Here is a 20707-nt window from a genome sequence, read left to right as displayed (position 1 = left end):
CAATCTTCCTACAGGGCTGAGGATGGCTCCTAGCCACTCGCAGTTCTGGGCTTTTAATGTCTTAGACCCCAGCGGAGGGAGGAGCTTTGCAGAGTTGTTGCTGGCAGTCTACCAGCGGTCTGCAGGCCTCCTTACTGGTCTAAAGAAATGTGGCCACAATAGCTCCTTTATGGCTATCCCGTGCTCACTGTCTTCACACTTCAAATGCTAGATCAAAATGAGCATAACGAATGGAGCCATCAAAGCAATCGGCGCAAAGTCCCGATTGGAAAACACCCACACATTGCACACTCCCTACCAGGGCTTTTCCCAGGGGAAAATGACCCGGAAAGGCAGATGGGACTCAGCCAAGAAGGCTGCAGCCTGCTCTGTGCCAGGTTGTTCTCCCCGAACTTCCATCTCGCTGAGTTCATTCTGGGGAGTCATGGGGATTCTGAGGCAGACAGAGGGAGGCTGAGGGGTGTCGGAGTTTCTCACATTCCCCAGGGAGCATTGTGGCAGGGGACATCCCGGGCATTGTATCTTAGGAGGGCTGAGAGGAGACGCACATTCAAATCCCCCGAGGTGCTGAGATGGAGGCTGTAGAACGCAATGGCCCATACAATGGAAGGTGTGGGTCAAGATGAAAAGAAACTCACATTCAATGAGGAAACTGAGCAATCTGAGGTTAGGAGGCAGATTCCCATCCCATGCAAATACTCGGAATCAGCTGTGGAAGAAAGGAGCAGTAACCATGGCGCTTGCAGGAACTTTACAAATCTGGCCTGAGAAAACCAAGTCTGGGAAGCTGTTCTTGAAAGCAAAGCGTAGCGGTCCGTTTATCCCATGCTCACAACATCCCTGTGAGTCCGAGCAAGAGGCAAGAATGTTAAAATCCAACCTAACAAGAACCAAGCAGGTCAGGAAGGAGGCAGAAAAATCATCACAGACAGATGGAAAATTACATTAAAAGACAGACACGATTTTATCTCCTTGATGCAAGTTCTAAAGAATGATGCAGGAGTCTTGATAACAGAGCAAACTGTGAACAAACTGTGGGATTTAGTCAGGCGCTGACTGACTACAACCTACTCTGAGTAAATATAATAAACGAAGGGAACAGTTTTCTGCATGACACCCATTTTTCTGGATGGCGATTCTAAATTACACCACATTACTATACTGTTTTATTTGTTGTTTCCCAACACAGGAGTATGCATGTTTTAAAGTGTGAAACAGGGAAAGCTTATGTTGCATTTTCCGGGTTTTTCTCATTCCACTTCTACTTTCTTCGTCACTGTCCAAATTGCAAGTTAGGAGAGCAGGGGGGTGCCAAGGTGCTTTCTTGAACCTTCTCCCTCCTTCCTCCTGAAAAAGAAGCCTTGCCCTGCCATCCTGGACCAGTTGGGACATCCAGACAAGCCTGGGTGTTCTCATGAAAACTGAACATCAACATCCATCAAGGCCACTCTGAGACCCAGATGGATCAAGACACAAATAAGACCTTAGGGTAATTATTTCTGAACACAAATTATGAACATTGTACAAGCTGCAAAAATGACCAAACATCCCATTATTCAGACCAATAGGATTCCTCTATTCTAATTCTAGCTTTCGTCCTGCTCCCTTCTGCTCTACATCTAAAAAGGATTTATGAAGATACCCAGTCATAGAGGTATCCTGCCTCAGTCCAGGGTGGACCCCCGCATCCTTGCCCTTCCCCCAAACCACCTGTATAAGCCCAATCCTCTGAGTCCTCCCTCACACCCCCTTGCTGAGATGCCCCCACAGTCCCCAGGTGCATGTGCCTGCTGCAGCTTGTCAGACCACAGGGGTGTCCTGGCCGTCTTGACGGGAGGCATAATCACACAGCGCTTCAACTCTCCGCTCTGCAGGCACTCTCCAGTCTCCATTTCTGGTTTTGACCTCCCATTTAATTCCACTCAGACTTTCAAGTGCCTGCCAGTATTCCCAGATGCCATGCTGCTGGAAATCCAAATTCAGTTTGTCCCAAACTAAAGTCATCATCTTTCCCCCCCGTAAGATCTTCTCTGCTTCCTAGAGCCCCCATCTCACATAATGATACTGATCAATTTTTAGTCTCAGGCTCCAAATAGGAAATAAAACCTATAGAAGAATTAAATGTTGCTGGAACACTTAAGAACACTTAAGCACTTAACTGCTTATGAAATTCTACTTGGGTTTTGTCCAAAAAATTTATTCTGACACTTGTTAAAGATGGTAAGGAACACTTTATTTAAGAAGGGACTGCTGAATTATATGTGTCCTTTCTCTTTTTTTTTTCTTTTTTTAAAAAAATATATTTTATTGATTTTTTACAGAGAAGAAGGGAGAGGGATAGAGAGTTAGAAACATCATCGATCAGCTGCCTCCTGCACACTCCCTACTGGGGATGTGCCTGCAACCAAGGTACATGCCCTTGACTGGAATCAAACCTGGGACCCTTGAGTCCTCAGGCTGATGCTTTATCTACTGAGCCAAACCGGTTAGGGCAGTGGTCGGCAAACTGCGGCCCCTTGAGTGTGGCTCTTCCACAAAATACCACGTGCGGGTGTGCACATACAGTGTGATTGAAACTTCATGGCCACACTCAAGGGGCCAAAGAGCCCCATGTGGCTTGCGAGCCGCAGTTTGCCGACCACTGGGTTAGGGCAATGTGTGTCCTTTCATTATTGTGCTCCCACTGTGTTTAACGGCACCTAACTCCCAGTGTGTGTTACTAGTAAATGAATGACTAATAAGTAAATGAACAGACTTACATTCAAGTACGTCAGCAGCATAGATCATGACTAACCAGAATGAAGTAATTGGCCCTCTCAGAAGTAAAAGCATACCTTACTGCTGACAATGATAATTTGAAAAGCTAAGACAGTGCTATATAAACATGAGAGCATGTGATGTCAGTAAGAACTGGATCATTTCTGGTTCTTACTGGTACATTTCTGGCTGCCTTGGGAAAGATAGTATGGTATTTAAAAAAAAAACAGGCACTTTTGAAAAAATCTGTATTCTAGATACTAATTTTATAGTGGGACCTTTTACTCTACCTCAGTTTCTTCATGTGCAAAATAGTGTAGGGAGTAGGTTAAATTATCTTGAGCATTCTCAGCAAGTCAATGATCCTATCTAATAAACGGGTGATATGCAAATTAACCATCACTCCATCACAAATATGGTGGCACCCAGTCCCCTCAGCCCCGCCAAAGTCCCCCAGTCCTGGAGGGGTGGCTGCTGAGAGCGGGCAGCATGAGCGGCCTGGCAGAATGCTTGCTTCATCACCGCAGCATGAGGCAAGTGTTCTGCCCCAGCCGTGGAGGGCCTCTGGGCAGTGGGCACAGAGTGGCCAAGGCGGGACACGGAGGGCCTCTGGGCAGTGCGCGTGCACATGGAGTGGCTGGGGTGGGACGTTTGTGTCATCGCCGCGGCGACAAGGCAAACATCCCGCCCCAGCCACGGAGGTCCTCTGGGCAGCGGGCTTGGAGCTTCCAGGCCCCACAGAGAGCAGAGAACCACGGAGAGTGGGCCTATGCCGTCAGGGCTCCCGGATTGGAGAGGGCTCCTCTGAGGGATCCCAGATTGGAAAAGGTGCAGGTTGAGTTGAGGGACCCATCCCCCATGCACAAATTTCATGCACCAGGCCTCTAGTTCTTTTATAATATAAAAGATTGAACTAAATGGCAGAAATGATAACATAAATCTAGTCTTTTCTTTTTAAAAAATAGAGAGGCAAATGAGATGCCTATAGTCATCCACTGAGTTTATGTAAAATGGACTTCTTTTTCTTGCTGTTACTTTTCCTTTTCTCATCCTCATGTTTCCCATTCTTTATATTATTTCAGTATCTTACAAATGTTTCTTCTAGGAGTTACACTTGTCACATGATCCTGTGTTTATCTATTCCTGTGATACTCTTCCTTCAAGGCTTTAAGTTTGGGAAGAGCCACACGAGGCTACATTTATTTCTTTACCTTTGCCATCCACAGTAGCTGATGTACTAAGGGGCTCAACACAACTCTCAGGACCAAATGAATGAATGAGCAAACATGTGAGTGAAGAAATGAATTGTCACTGAGAAAACAGGACAAAAAAGAAGCTTATTACTACCTCACTATTCTGCAACGTGAAAAGACTTTATTAGCACATTCTATATTTTTAAATTGTAGTAACATACACATAACACACAATTTACCATCTTAACTATTTCCAAGTATACCTTCACATTGTTATGCAGCCATCACCTTCGTCCATCTCCAGAACATTTTCATCTTCCCAAAGGGAAACTCTGTCCCTATTAAACATTAACTCCTCATTCTCCCCTCCTCTAGCCCCTGGCAACCACAGGACACTTGGGTTGCTTCCACTTTTTTGCTGTTAGAATAATGCTGCTATGAGATAGGTGTAAGATATCTGTTCAAGTCCCTGCTTTCAGTTATTTTGGTTAAATACCCAGAAATGGAATTTCTTATATGGTGGTTCTATGTTTAATTTTTTGAGGAACCACCATCCTATTTTCCACAGCAGCTGCACCATTTTATGTTCCCACCCACAGCACCCAAGGGTTCATATTTCTCCACATTCTCACCAACAGCTTTTTTGAAAAATATACTAGACATCCGAATGAGTATGAGGTGATATCTCATTGTGCTTGTGATTTGCATTTTCCTAAGGCTTATTGATATTGAGCATCCTTTCATGTGCTTATTGGACATTTGTCATACTTTATTTCTTTGATGAAGCTTTTGTGGTCATCAGCCCCATGGATGACATTTGAACTCTTGGGCCTACCATGCAGTTGCTACATTAGTACTCTGAATGGTTTATCATAGCATGTGTGTATATTCTTGACAAGTTGTCAGCTAGATGTTTGGAGGATTGCATCTGTTATCTCCTTTTATTCTCTCCATAACTATGAGTAGTAAATACTCGTGTTCATTTCATTTTATAGATGAAGCTGAGAGAAGCTAAGGGACTTCTCCAAGGTAGCACAACTAGTTGTTACTCCTACTGGAAATCAAACTCTGGGTATCTGCATCGAGATAGTTTCAGTGAACTGTGTTCTCTTTTTTGATCAATTTCACAGGCATTGACCATCATGAAAAAGTAAAACCCCAAATCATTTGAATACTCTTTCCTATTTAGACTCATCCTAACACATTGTGGACCAGTAGTTTTATTGCTAGCTTTACCCAGTGGCCAGATAAGTTTCTATTGAATGAGTACAAAAAAATGTTTTACATAAATGTTAAAGTCATGCTTTAAAATTAAATACCCATTGCATTTTGAAGTTATTTATGACATGTTCTTACACACTAATAGCTTTTTAAAATATGATACTTTGTAAAACACTGTGTAATATGAAGCAAGAATTTTCGTGATCCGTCTGCAATGTGTTAAGTAGGAGAGAACCCTGAGAAGCAAGTGTACATCCCAGGCAAACCCTTTCATCTCATGGCTACCCTAACCCGGATTCACACCCCAGGTGCTCAGGCCTCCCCTCAGCCGAAAACAGTTTTTTTGTTTTAATACAGATGGTCTTCCAGTTTGATTAATGCTATTAAGTAAAATGCCATTTAATTTTTAAAGAAAAAATCAATAAAAGGACCAACTTTAGCACTTTTTATTCAGCCTTTTTATTAACTGTGCTGAAACTGGTTTAGCATAATTTATGCCATATATACATGTTTGCATAATGCCATATAAAAGAGATCATTTAATCAATTAATAATAGCAGCATTGCCTCTCCTGCTGGGTTTAGGGATCTACCAGAATTTCCCTGATAAATCTAATCTTCAGTAGGTTATGCATGGAGTCACCTCCCATCAGGAAGCATATATTTGGGTTTGGAGAAGGTCAAAGTGTCTTTTTAAGCAGAAAATGACCGAATCAGGATCATTAGTAGTTCTGAGAAATCCTATTACTCAGTGACCCCCCTCGACCCCGTCACCACCCTAGAAGCTGTGTCTCTGGGTTCAAATCAATTTCCTGAGTGCTGCTTTCTCTGAATCTGCTGGTTTAGCAGCCTCCTTGCATGTTTCCAGACCAAAGAGCTTTTTTAAAAAGAAGCTGCAGATAATTTGCAGAGCTCTATCAGGTAAGGCTTCTTCTCTAACATCTCTTAGTAAGCCCTCGATTTCTGAATCTCTGAAGTGGCTCTCTCCCTGACATTTTTAAAGTTACACTGGACTAATTCCATTTAGAAAGCAGCTCATTGCTGTTTGGGGTGTCTTGCTAATAGCATGTAAACTAGTGGAAAAGAGTTGGGGTGCACATCTCTCCACCAAGAGGTGGCCTTGACCACAGAGGGATGGAGCTGATCAGCCTAACACCTGGAAAGTAGCAGCACCCAAAGATTGTCTGTACCAAACCCCTTTCCTGTTTGGTCCCCCAGAGCACCCACATTGCACTATAGATGTATCCTCTGAAGGGCCTAGGCCTTGTCATGGAAAATAAAATATGAAATAACACTTGAACAGAGGTCTGGTCCTCCCATTGCAGCTCAAGTTCACCCAGCAGAGAATTATGAAGAGTAAGGAAAATGTGTGTGTGTGTGTGTGTGTGTGTGTGTGTGTGTGTGTGAAATAGAATTTATTGTGGCTCTGATTATGTACATGTGAGATGTGCCTGGCCAGGCTGGCTGGCTGGCATGGTGTGTGTAATAAATACATCCATGGGGCTGTTCTCTGTGGCCGGAAAGCACCCACACCAGCAGTTCAGTCCTCCAGGTCTCCAGCTTGGGCCCTTGGCGGCCTTCTGCTTAGCACGTTTGGCTTCCGTCTCCTGCTGATGCTCTTCCTGCTTCTTCCAGGCCAGCTCAGCCTTCACCTGCCAGCTCTCAGTCTCCAGGCCATCCCAGTTGTCTTCCCACGAATCAGGTCTTGGCTGGGTGCCAACCTCCCGACACCCAACAGATCAGCAAAGGCGTTGCGTTTGTCACTGGGCTCTGGTCCACCCCAGTTATACTTGCTGGTCAGCAGTGTGCCCTCAGGGGGTTGCTCCTGAGGACTCAGCTCCTGCCAAACCTGCTCCCACGAGTCCTCAGCTTCCCAGCTGCTCCAGTCCGACTCGGGAGATTTGTGGTCAGGGTTGCTGGTCTGCCCAGCGCAGCTGGCTTGGCCCCCAGTGCTCCAGTTGTCCTGCTGGGCTAATACAGACTCGGCCTCCTGCTCTAAGCTGCTCTAGTCTTCGTCATCCCATCTGTCAGCAGCACTGCTGTCCCCCGCTGTGTCCTTGCCCTCCTCTTGTGCCTCCAGTCTCCTGAGGTAATGGGTGTGGGAGAGGCAGGGGTGGGAGCTGGGGCAGGAAGTCCCATGGGTGTGGGTCTCTGGGAGACTTTGGGCTCACCAGGGGAAGCCGTGGGGTGTGCACAGATCAGCTTGGAGGTGAGCGAGGAGACCCGTGTCATGGTCCATCCTGCCCAGCTGGCTGCGGCTCCTCCCATTCCGGGGCTAGAGGCGGCATGGACATCCTTCTCCACTTTGGCCAGTTGGGTGGGGTCCTCTGACACAGACTCCAGTTTGGAAAGGAAACGTCAAATGGCCTTGAAGGCCTGGACCTGCACAGATTTTTCGGGATCCGCAGTGAGACCACAGAACACAGGGCACAGTCATTCATTGAGTAGAGGTTGTGGGTGGCAGCAAAGCCCAGAACACTGGCAATCTGAGACTGGGCAAAAGGGTCCTTAGCGGCCTGGAAGCAGCCGATTTTTCCCAGACAGACGATGGTGTTGCAGCAGATGGGGCCCTGCTCATCGTTGGCCTGCAGTTGAGCTAAGTGCTTCATCAGCTCCACATTGAAGTTGGCCTCGTTCAGCTTCAGGGCCAGGAGCAGCATGGACTTGACGTCTGCTCCCGGTTGGCAGGGTTTGTGTCCCGGAAGCCATGCACGACTCATGGAAAGATCTGGGTATTGACTGTTGGCTCATCAAGGTATTGGATGAATTGCTCCATCTGCTGCAGAAGGTGGATGTGCATGGCCAGATCAGTGGATGAGAACATCTTGAGCCCGACAGGGATGACCTTCTGCTGATACTCCTCAGCACTGAGGGACTTGCCCACCTTGAAGAGGCGGGTGAGGACCACAGCCCCTGCATACCCAAACTCAAAGGCAGTCAGCAGCTGGGACAGCACCTTGTGCCAGCAGAAATCTCCGGAAACGAGTCTAGGCTCTTGCTCAGCTCTTGGAAGAACTTTTGCTTCTCAGCCGGCTCTTCGATCTGAATCTCTTCCAGGCACAGGTTGGTCTCCACAAAGCGGTTGTTCATAAACCCACTGGGTGCGCGGCAGTTCTGCAGGAAGAGGGCTGGTTTGGGACGCATCTTGGGGTTGGCTCCAACCAGCTCGCAATAATGGGGCACCAGCGATTTGGGGATCTTCCCAGGGTTGTGCAGAGGGGTGCCCTGAGGTAGGGGCTCCTTGAAGACTTCCCAGTTGAGGCAGCCCAAGCGCCATATGTCGGCTGACCACGTCTCTCTGACGGCTTTGCCACTATCATCAGCCAACTCTAGAGGATCATACTGCTCAAACTCAGGGATCCCCTTGCAGGGGGGTGCCTCACCATTGCCCTGGGCTGAGTACATGTAGTCCAGGCCCCTAACCTTCCACTCGCTGGTGCGGCCCACAAACACAGTGACCATGTAGACATTGTTGTGGATGAGGCTGCAATCACTGACGAGGAAGCTGGGCTTTCACAATCTGGTGCAGCCCCCAGGAGAGCTCCAGTTCCTTGGGGCCACAGCCTCTGCGCCCAGTGGAGTCACAACCTCCGTCACTATGTGGAGCCATTTTTCTGTCTCCAGCCCATCGATGTAGGCCAGAATGTTGGGGTACCTGAGAGTTTTGAGGAGCTTGAAGGCAGCTTTGGCCACCTGGGTCTGCTCCTTGGTGCTAGGCTTCAAATCGTACATGAAGATGGACATCAGGCTGCCTTTGGCCTCCTTGTGACCACGGTGCAGGGCCCAGGGCCCCAGTGGGCTGCCCTCAGCAGGTTCCAGGCTGAGTTCGATCGGGAAATCCTGGACCAGGTCCCGGACAAAGAACCACATCGTCCTGGCTGCCGCGGGCTCAGGTGCCTCTGCTCTGGGTCCTCTGCAACCCGAGCTGGGGCGAGCCGGAGCCTCGAGGAGCAAGGAAATTTGATGGGGGGAAAAAAAATCATCCCTTGGACCTTGAGATGACTGAAGGTAGCTTGAGATCACCAAGTGTTTTAGAAAAAGAACTTATGCTTAAATAATAAAGGGGACTAAAACGCCGAAACCGGTTTGGCTCAGTGGATAGAGCATCGGCCTGTGGACTGAGGGGTCCCGGGTTCGATTCCGGTCAGGGGCATGTACCTGGGTTGCGGGCACATTCCCAGTAGGAGATGTGCAGGAGGCAGCTGATCGATGTTTCTCTCTCATCGATGTTTCTAACTCTCTATCTCTCTCCTTTCCTCTCTGTAAAAAATCAATAAAAAAAAATAAATAAAATAAAAATAAAAAAAATAAAGGGGACTAAAAGAAGATGTCACATAGATTAGAAAATAAATTTTTAATTTCATACATCGGCCAAGCATTTGGTGGCCTTCCTACAAATGACTTCATTGTGTACAGGAAGGTCCAGAGAGATGTTAGTAATTTTCCAGATGAAAGCAGATATTTGTGCGGGAATGGAGGAGATTGCTAACGTCATACATAGGTGTGAAATGGTGGACTCTGAACAGTATTGAACAGGTCTCTTCAATAAAGGACAACTTGTGAATGTGGCCATTCTGAATTGAGTTGCACAAAGACTAACACAGGATTTCTGAGTCTTAATATGGAAAAACATGTAAAATAGCCCATTAATATATTTATATTGATTATGTGATAAGGTGATAAGATTTTGGAAATACTGGGTTAGATATATTATTCAAATACGTTTTACTTGTTCATTTTATTCTTTTTTCAACGTGATTATAAGAAAAACCCAAAAGGCATTTTCGATTTCCTGTTGCATTTCTGTTTGATAGTCCCCATGCAGGATATCTCAGCACCTGGAATATGAAGCCTTGTGCGACCCAAAAAAAGACAGAGCATCCAGCCTTTCCCAAACTAACTAGACTTCTCCACTCCATTGTGTAAAACATTTATAAATCTTCCTTGAAATGGCAATTTTCCACGGTAAACAATTTCAAAAATCTGTTATAATAACATTTCCATATTTGGCTCAGTCTAACTCAGACTCCACTCCCTGTCACATTGCATCTTCTGACAAATCCACAATTTTATACCTACTTGACATGTTTGTTAGCTGAGCAGATTCAGCTGGAACCTATGAGGCAGAACCTGTTGGTGATGCATTTTATGATAATCAATTTATTAATGTTATCATCTATTAAACAATTAATATTTCTTAATAGCAAACCACCCTTCTAAATATTTGCACATCTTTACAGATATTTAAACAATAGTAACAAATATCCAATTAAACTCATGAAAACATAAGATCACCAGTCTATTAGATAAAATTATTTTTAATGCTTTAATCATCTTAAAATATTTTTTAAAACTTGTAAAATATCAAATAAATTCCAAGACTCATTATTAGAAACCCATAGTTTAATTTGTCTCAAAAGAATTAGCTTTGTCTTTTATCTTAATTACTTATTCACTGAATGACTTTGGTTGTCCCAGTAAATAACTCAATATCTTCATTTGAAAGAATAAAACTAATAATAATACTAATATAATCTCGCTACCTTATTAACTGTAACAGTAATATATATATTAATGCTGGAGCAATTATTTAAGATAGCCTAGGGATTTGCTAAAGTGATTTCAGGGAATTCACTCATTCTTTAGAGCTATTTTTTTAAAAAAGCTAAAAAACACAAATATATTTTAGTTTGAAGATTGTAATCCCTGGCCTATTCTTGGTTGTTATATTGACATGTTTATGGAAACTTCTTTCCCAACCCTTTATGTCCTTTTGGAATACTTTTCTTGCTTCTCTCATAGAATAAATATTTCTTAGAACAGTGGTTCTCAACCTTCCTAATGCCGCAACACTTTAATACAGTTCCTCATGTTGTGGTGACCCCCAATTTTATTGTTACAAATTGAACATAATTAAAGCATAGTGACTAATCACAAAAACAATATGTAATTATATATGTGTTTTCCAATGGTCTTAGGAGACCCCTGTGAAAGGGTCGTTCAACCCTCAAAGGGGTCGCAACCCTTAGGTTGAGAACCTCTGTCTTAGAAGTTGAATTCTCACACTCTGTGCTATTTCTTGAGGCTTTTGCAGGGGAAAAAAGAATCTAAACTAAAGCTGTAGTTGAGAAGAAAGTTTTCATTTTTCAAATGGCATTTAATTTTGTGCAAAAAAACCTCTGCTTTTTTGTTTTGTTTTAAAGAGTTATGTGGGTGATTTGGGGATTTCTGACATTGTAGGAACATGAGCCATTGCCTTTCTTTATTTATATCCATGTAAGGTTGTCCATGTGTTGAAGTTCATTAATGTTATTTCTTCTTAAGGGAATAGTGAATATTTTTGCCTTACCCTGTTCTTTTTCCTTTTTTAATTCTGACAGACCAATTGACTGATTCATTGGTTCAATAAATATTTTCAATGCAGAAAAAAACTAATATTTAAGTTAATCTTTAAGTAGGAAGTGCATCTGTACAGATGTTGGGTGGAACTGAAGAATATATCAGGAAAGTGAAATGAGCTAAGACACAAAAGGAAAAGCCATGGGCAATTTAGGAGCACAGAGTCAGGGGGAGTGGGGCAAGACCCACCTCCACTCATAGGTAGGAGAGGGGAGCTCCTCAGCCAGGCGCCCCTAAAACACCTGGGCACAGTCACAGATAATGTGAAACTGCAGTTTACAGTTTGCAAAGCTTCAGCAGAAAGAGATAAAAATGATGTATTCACTTTTTAGGAAATTAAAATAAGTATTTTGCACCACAAAATATACAAGAAGAATGTTTTGTGTGTTTTGCAGCAAAAGAGCTCTGAATATTTACACAAACATCAGCTGACAAACAGACATATTGATGCATTAAGTGGAAATGACATTGGAATATGTGGATTACATTTCTTTCTAACTGCATGCAGCTTTCATCCTCAAAGTAAAAAAGGCACCGGAATGAAAAGCTTGGGATTTTTCTGAACCTTTAAGATTTCAGACGTGCTTGAAGGAATTTAATCTCAACCTTCTGCCACATGCAATAATTTCTGCCTACACCCCAATGAGTAAACTAGTTCCAGAGTGACTCACCCTGTACATGGATTCTTTTTCTTAGAAAACACTTCTTTCACAAAACCAGCTGCAACAATAAGTGAACTATCTTATCTGTCTCTTTGACTGGTTCTGGGTTATTAAGTCAGACCCAGCGGAGCCTGGGAGTGACTGTGAGTTCTGAGTCAGCTTCTGTCCAAATTAATCTTCTCTGCAAAGTTCCTCTCAGCCACTGAGATGGAAGAGCCGGACTTTGTTGCCAGACACCTGGCACCTTCTCTTACTTGTCATGGGTTCTTCATGGACTTATCCACCTGTTTGTGCCTCAGTTTCTTTGTCTGAACAAGCATGATGATAACACTCACGGGATACGTGTGCTAACAGCTTTGAATGAGCTGGTAGGCACAGACCACTTACCATGGTATCTGGCACATGGCTGATACCTGATACACCTCAATTTCCTGGGATAATAAAATGATGGGCTGGCCGAGAGTAGGGTTGCCTGATAAAATAGAGATTACTCAGTTGCATTTGAATTTCAGATCAACAATGAATAATTTTTTTTTAGTATGAGTATATCCGCGCAATTTTTTTTTCATTTGCTGACTCTGACCCCTCAGCTGGAGCCATGCTTCTCAAAGTCAGATTCCAGGGCTAAGAGTGCCAGTAGCTACACTCTCACCCCCATAAACACTATCCTGCCTTGCCAATGCGGCCTATATAATCTACAGAGCCCAGTACGAAATGAAATGGGGGTTCCCTGTTCAAAAGGTTTTAAGAATCTCCAGACAGTAGGAGGAGAGCCCTGCACCAAGCCCAGGGCCTGTGAGATGCTCCGGGAAGCCAGCCTGCTCCTGACTTAGACAGTTCCTGTGGATGACTTTACTTCTAAGGTTTTTGTAAATAAAGCATTCTTTGATTCTTTGGCGCGGTGATTTTTCTGCATCGCACGTGCCATTCTACTCTTCTGGTCTGCATTGCTAGGCTGTGGAGTTGGAGCAGTGAAGGCAGCTCTCATGTACTAAGCACTGATAAGCCACAATTTCTGTGCCCCCTTTCCACCTACACTGCGCTTAATCTCGAGAGGATTTCTGAACAGTGAATATTATCAACCACTCCCCCTTATGTTTCATCTCAAATGCAGAAACTGATTGGAAGCAGGTGAGCGAGGGGCCCACCACCAGCAGCTCACAGACCTTCAGTGATGGAGCAGGACTTGAATCCAGTTCCTTCCATGTCCAAACTCTGCACTCCTCATCACGCTGCCACACTGTCGGGAAAAGCTGATTAACAAGCAACATCCTGTCCTCAATTCCTTGTCCTAACACTTTCATTTTTTAAATACAAAAGCCTACCTTGGAAAATTGTTTTGTCAATGAGCCAAATAAAGATGGACACCATGACCCTCTGAAAGGAAGGGTGCAGGAGCAATCAGGAAGCTGAGTCTGCAGGAAACGGAGCTGGGAGGAGAGAGCACAACTTCCATGATCCCAGTTTCTTTCTTAGTCCATGTGTAGCCCCTGTCCATCTTGTACAATTTCAGGATCTGCACCTTCTTCAGGCTGAAAGGTCCCCCATTCCTTCTTCTATGACCCTTACTAACTAAATACCTGAAACTTTATTAATGTACTAGTGGCCCGATGCATGAAAATTTGTGCAAGAGTAGACCTTCCTTCCCCCGACTGCTGGCACCAGCTTCCCTCCGGCAACCTGGGACCTGGAATGCTTCCCTCCTCTGGCCACCTGCAGGCACCTGGGACCTGGGCTGGCTTCCCTTCAGCCCCAGCTTCATCAGGAAGGACGTTCAGAATGATGTCTGGTCTAATTAGCATATTACCCTTTTATTATTAGAGATAATGCTATTCTTTTTTAAAAAATAGTGTATGGCTAGAAACAAAGTATTATACCAGTCTTCTAGATGTATCCAGTAGAATATAAATCCCATATTAATTTGACATACATCATCTATTTTTAAATACATGAAAAAGCATTTTCTTTATTTATTTATTTTTTTTTGCAATCGATATTATCCTGTATTAGTTTCAGGTGTACAGTGCCAGAAGCTAATTCTAGCATGTCATAAATGCAAGAAGTTTCATCAATAGTTTGATGGAACTTGGGGATTCAGCAGGGCTGAATACATATTACCTGCTTCTGGAATAGCTAAGGGCATTTCCCCAAACCTGAAAATCTACATGTTATTGCCTGCTACTGAGACAGCCAAAGGCAGTTTCCCCCAATCTGACAATGCCTACTGTATACCAAACCTTAACCTTTGATATATATATCTGCTTTGCCTTAGGGCAATTTGTATTAATAAAGAGCAAGGGGTCCCGAGATTCAGAGAACTTCGTTACTGAAACTAGGTCTTCTCTGGCTCCCCCATGGATTACAAATTTATATTTCTAGCCTCTTTATTAATTTACACACAGCACCTTCTCCAGGTTCCTGAACCTTCTAGATGCTGGGTAAGACCCCTGGCATTAGTACAGCATAGTGGTTAGACAATCATATACTTTACAAAGGGTTCCCCCTGATATTCTCAGTACCCATCTGGCACAGTACACAGTTATTACAATATTATTGAACATATTTCCTATGCTTGACTGTTTTGTAACTGCCAATCTGTACTTCTCAGCTCTTCATCTTTTTATAATGCATTTTATTTTTTTAAGATAGATCAATTCCAGATAAACATTTATTTTAATTATTTATTAATGTTCATTGCCTTTCCTTACCAAAAGGTAGGGGTGAACTTAAGAATTCTTTCCTTTTTTTCCCTACAAATCAGGAGTCCTCCTCTCCACCCACTTCCATTATGTAGCTGTTGGTGAAGAGAGTTTCTGTGGGTGGGCCAGTTACACTGGGCATGAATCTGGAAGGTGGCTCAGCTTCCAAACCTGCTCACCTACAAAGAGGTTTGATAGCCTTGTACACAGCTCTGTCCTCAAGAATCTCCCTGTCCTGGTGGCCAAATAAAGTAAGATTAGACCAATTTGCTTTTTCAGATGATTTATAAAAATGTATTTTTTCAGTTAGAATTGACATACTAGTTTCAGATGTACAACATAGTGAGTAGACATTTATATAGCTTACAAAGTGATCACCTGATAAGCCTTTGATTTATTTTATAGTGGCCTTTTAGAAAAGAAAAGATCATTAACCTTTATTGGGTTTATATTTAAGTTATCTATTTAACCAACTAATTTATTTATGACATATTTGTATAGAAATGGCACTTCCATTAAACACCTTTGTATGCAAATAAGCAATTTCAGTACACTGGGATCATCTCTGAGCGGCTTCTACTCTGTCCTTTATCCAGAGAACAGGTCATTGTCTCCCTTCCTCCTGGTGTCATTAATCCACAGAATAATGACTTGCTCTAATCACATCCTCACATCCCACATCCCAACCCGAGACACAATTACACTCAACTCCAGTAATAGAGTCAGATCTGATAACAGACTTTCTCAGTTAGACTGGCAGGCAGAGCATGTGCTTCTTCCCTGCAGACCAAAGTAAGGGTTTATATTTTTTATTTTTATCTCCAAGAATGTCAGCTGATGTTGTTGCAATTATAGGCACTAACTGAAAGTGTAACTGTGTAGCGGGAATACCTCAGAGAAGCAAAGTTACGGGTTCAATGGCTGAATTTTATTCAATTATTAGATTTATACCACATGTTTTCCTATGTTGTTGAAATATCACCTTGGTGCTCTGACAAGAACTTTATAAAGCAAGAAGTTGGGAGAAAGGAAAGAGAGAGAGAGAGAAAGAGACTAGAAAGAAAGGATGGCCCTAGCTGGTTTGGCTCAATGGATAGAGGTCAGCCTGCGGACTGAAGGGTCCCAGGTTCGATTCCGGCCAAGGGCACATGCCTGGGTTGGGGGCTTGATCCCCAGTAAGGTGCATGCAGGAGGCAGCCAATCAATGATTCTCTCTTGTCATTGATTTTTCTATCTCTCTCTCCCTCTCCCTTCCTCTCTAAAAAATCAATGAAATATATTTTTTAAAAAGAAAGAAAGAAAGAAATGATGCTACCTGAGGCAACTTTTGAGTTGAGTTCGTTGACCTGCATGTCAGCAAGGTGGGGGTTAATCTCCAGGTTTCAGGGAATGAACAGAGGCCAAAAATAAAACAGACTAAGAACCTGGTAAGAAGGGAAAACCACCAGGAGGGCATTTCTCTGGGCTTGTTTGCCTCTGTGTAGAATTGGATGAAACCATTTAGGGAAAGGCCACATGTGAGGTAGGGCCTGAGAGATGGACACAGGAATCAGACAGACTGGGTCCTGGCTCCCTATCTTGGTAACTGCTTAAACACTCAGTTTCCCCACTTTGAAAATAGGTACCCTCCCTTAGAATGCATTGGTAAACATTAAATTGGGACGTTTTATGTAAAGCACTTTGTCTAGTTTCTGGCACAGAGAAATTGCTAAATAAGCATCCACCCTTCTCCCCCTCCCCCTCCCCATGCTCTTTCCCTTCTCCTAAGCCACACGGAGAGTCAGGGCTGAGTTCCAGGGAAGTTCTTTCCAATTAATCCACAAAAAGTGACTGTCTCTTTTGGACTTAGATCCATACTAACAATTAGAAGAAAACATCTTTGCCTTCTATGCTATAAAATATTATAGACTCAGGCTCCAAAAAGGGGGGAGAGTAATAATAATCTGATGGTTATATGATACATTGCTAAATATTAAGGTACAAAAAAAATACAGAATAGTGCACAGAATCATCCATAAAGCCAGCACTAACATCACAGGAAAATAGAAAAACAATGAATAAAATAGTATACCGTGGCCCAGCAATTGTGGTTCAGTGGTTGAGCATCAACCTATGAACCAGAAAGTCAAGATTTGATTGCCTATCAGGCACATGCCTGGGTTGCGGTCTGGATTCCCCAGCAGGAGTGTGCAGGAGGCAGCCAATCAATGATTCTACCTCATCATTGATGTTTCTCTTTTTCCTTCTCCCTTATTTCTATATATATAAAACCCTAATATGCAAATAGACCAAACAGGGGAACAAACAACCGGTTGCTATGACATGCACTGACCACTAGAGGGCTGGCGCAGAACATGGCGGGCAGCGGCGGGATGGTGGAGCAGGTGAGCGGGGTGCTGGTTGCTGTCATCAGGGCGAGTCTCTGGTGGTTACTGAAAATTTTTTGCTCCTGTGCGCCTCAGTCCTGCCCAGCCTGCACCTGCTGCCAGCACCGGAGGCCAGAAAGATAACATTGAAGGATCAGAAGGTCTGTTATTCCAATTCTGAGTTAGAGACCTGATGATTGTCTGTTGACTCCATGATCCATTCCCACTTTCAATTTCCTGAATGAGCACTTTTTCCCAAGGAAGCCTGAGCTAGAGAGAAGCTCAATACCCCGTACAAACTACCTCTTCTATCAGGAAAAACTAAAAACACTCTGGAGAGAGTGATATCATATCCCCTACAATCATTGTAAAAAGCTAAATTCAATTTAAATTAAATTATTATACTACTTATCAAGACCATATATAGAGCCCTTGCTGGTTTGGCTCAGTGGATAGAGCATTGGCCTGCAGACCAAAAGGTCCCAGGTTCAATTCCGGTGGCTCTTGCAGGAGGCAATCCTTCGATGTGTTCCTCTCTCATCAGTTTTATTCTCTGTGTCTTTCCCTTTCTCTTCCACTCTCTCTAAAAATCAATGGAAAAATGTCCTCGGGTGGGGGTTAAAAAAATAAAAAGACTATACATAGATATAGGTATTACAACTATCATCTATAAAACCAGTGTTCATTTCCTGAAAAAGAGAGAGAGCCGCCAGACATTTCTGGAGGTTTTAGGCCTTGGAGCGACCTTTACCTCACTGTGGGTGGGTTTCTCTTCTGTTTCTGGAACACCTGGTCCAGGAGCTCCGTAGCCCCTTTCTAGCAGTTGTGCTGCGCATTGTGTCCTCCTTCCCATTCTGGCCCTTCGGGTATTTCTCCAGCCAGGACATTGGGTTCCCACCATTGTGCTCTGCAATTGTAGATGACATCAGACTCCATCTGCAGGGGACATCACGTTTCCATAGCAACTAATGTATTTCAACCTGGGGGAAGTGGAGTGTTCTCAACTATAAATAGAGCGAAGATTGAGGAAAATGAGTGAGAACACTGACCGCGAGTGATGGGCTGTGCTTGTGGCAGAGAGAGGTCGGGTACTGGGCATGGGGTGATTTTTAAGGGCAGTATCTGTGGCAGGTCACATCCCAGTGGGTGAATTCCAGGTCAGCTTCTCTCTACCTCTGTCCTCATCAGTCTGTGACTCTGTTCATAGGCATGGAGTCTGTGCAAGTCCTTAGCTGTGTCCAAGGAAGCAATTCCCTGCAGGTATTGTTTTGCTAGATTAAGACAATAATGACAAGAGACTGCAGAATTTTTATACAGCATGCAAGTTACCAAGGAGCATCCAGTTGAGCATGGAAATAAATTTCTTTCTCCATGATCCATTGTTTTTTAAGAAAAAGAATAATAATAAAATAATAAATAAATAAGGAAAAGAAGAGGAAGAACAACAAAAGCACTATTCATTAGTTATGGCAGGCTGTCATGGGTGTCAGGTGATGTGACCTGAAGCAAAGTTGCTTCTACACAAGCAGTAACTCACAGCAGATCTAAGGAGGAAATATCAGCATCTCAATGACCCCTTTGAGTGTTTGAACAATATTTCTCCACAACTGCCTTTATGCATAGTCTACCCTGAAGGGGAAAATAATTACAATTTAGATCATCAATTATTCAGACTAATCACAGAACCACAGGTTTGGAAGGACCTTGAAAAGCTGTCCAGATCCTCTTCGGCTCCCCAGGCTGAATTGTATTAGAAGCAAACAAGACAGACTGGTTCCATCAGCTTCATCATGAAAAATTATCCATCACAATAATCACTTTCAACAAAGATTCTAGGGCTCCTCCTAGTTGCACCCTCCCTTTTTATAATGTTAATCCAAGTGTTTCTTGTGTCCTAAGCATAATCACAGCCATGAGAATTCTTTGCCATTTTAACTCAGCATCATCTTATTTTATTCTCAGACATGTGGGAAGTATTTGTTTATTGGTGGGTTTGTTTTGTTTTTCTTGGTTATTGTTTCTGGTTTTTGCCTATCATTTCACTTATTTGCAGCTATTGTTAAGTCTCCAACATTATTTTATGAGAAAGGAAAATATTGACAAAATGTGGGTCAGTGACAAAATATTTCTGGTGGTGGGGGAAGCAATAAAGGAGAAAGAAGACAGTTCAATAGTTATATCCTGGCACAGGAAAAGACCGAGGGGAGGATTCATGTAAATGTCAGTTGTTGCTTTCTCTGGACCCTCAAAGTAAGAGCTTAGGATCATCTGTTAGTCTTTTGTTTTTCCATGTTTTAAAAACTGTTAACATATTTCAAAATGATAGCATTTATGTTGTAATGATAAAAAGACTGATAAAAGGGAATAGAGCAATTTATTAAAGTAAAAGACAAAAGAAGCATCAACAGCTGAGTTCAGCTCTAGCCAGTTTTGCTCAGTGGATAGAGCATCAGCACGAGCACTGAAGAGTCCTGCGTTTGATTCTGGTCAAGGGCACATACCTACCTCAGTTATGGGCTCAATCCCTAGCCCCAGGCAGTACAGGAGGCAAGCAATTGATGTGTCTCTCTCACATCGATGTTTCTCTCTCTCTCCCCCTCCCTGCCACACTCTCTAAAAATCAATGGAAAAAATATCCTCAGGTGAGTATTAACCAAAAAAAACCCCAAAAACCCACAGAATCTGAGTTGACGTGAGGTGAGCTGATTCCAAATTTTTTTTTTTTCATTGTGTCGTGATTCCAAATTTTAAGGTTGTCCCACGCTTCCCTGTTCAACCTGGACCAAGTGCTCACAGGCTCAAGCGGGGGAGGAAAGAGGTGTGACAGCTGATCTTCTCTCATTGAATGATTGACTCTCAATTTCCAAACTCCCTTTTTGGATCAAAATTACTACCTAAATGACCAAATAGTTTAACATGTGTAAATAATTAAAATACCAATTTTAGCCAACAGGATTGTATTTGGCAATCAATAGGACTATGATTAAGGTTTTATTTAAAGAGGAGGTGAATGGGTAATTATGGATACACTAGAGGCCCAACGCACAAAATTGGTGCAAGGGCCTTGGCCCCGAACCCCGCCCACTGCGGCTTTGTCCAGCAGGAAAGACGTCTGGAAGGATGTCCAGTCTAATTAGCCTATTACCCTTTTATTATTATAGATAATAGGACCAATTTGTCCTTTTTCTGATTATAATTTTTTTTAATAAATTGCCACTTCCAATGTAAATACAAGTTGAAGTCAGGTCTTTGGCTCTACCAAAGGGACATTTCTAAATTCAGTCTCTCACTCATCCTTTAACAGTGCCCTCCAAAAAAAAAAATAAAAAATGAAAAAAAGATAATGAGAGAGACTGAAGGAGGGAGGAGAGGGAAGAAGAAAAGAAACAGGAAAGAAGAAAGGAAGGTACC

General features: G+C 43.2%; 1 pseudogene; it reads right to left on the bottom strand.

Moving 5' to 3' along the window:
* Window positions 1-1800: 1800 nt before the first annotated feature.
* LOC139020809 (N-terminal kinase-like protein) lies at window positions 1801-9040 on the bottom strand (annotated as a pseudogene).
* Window positions 9041-20707: the final 11667 nt, after the last annotated feature.

Source organism: Myotis yumanensis, unplaced genomic scaffold (genome assembly GCF_028538775.1).
Source record: "Myotis yumanensis isolate MYYU_CA2020_CCGP unplaced genomic scaffold, mMyoYum1.0.hap1 SCAF_1, whole genome shotgun sequence".
In the NCBI taxonomy this organism is placed as follows: Eukaryota; Metazoa; Chordata; class Mammalia; order Chiroptera; family Vespertilionidae; genus Myotis; species Myotis yumanensis.
The sequence above is the reverse complement of the archived record's forward strand: the minus strand, read 5'-3'. Positions and strand labels throughout refer to the sequence as shown.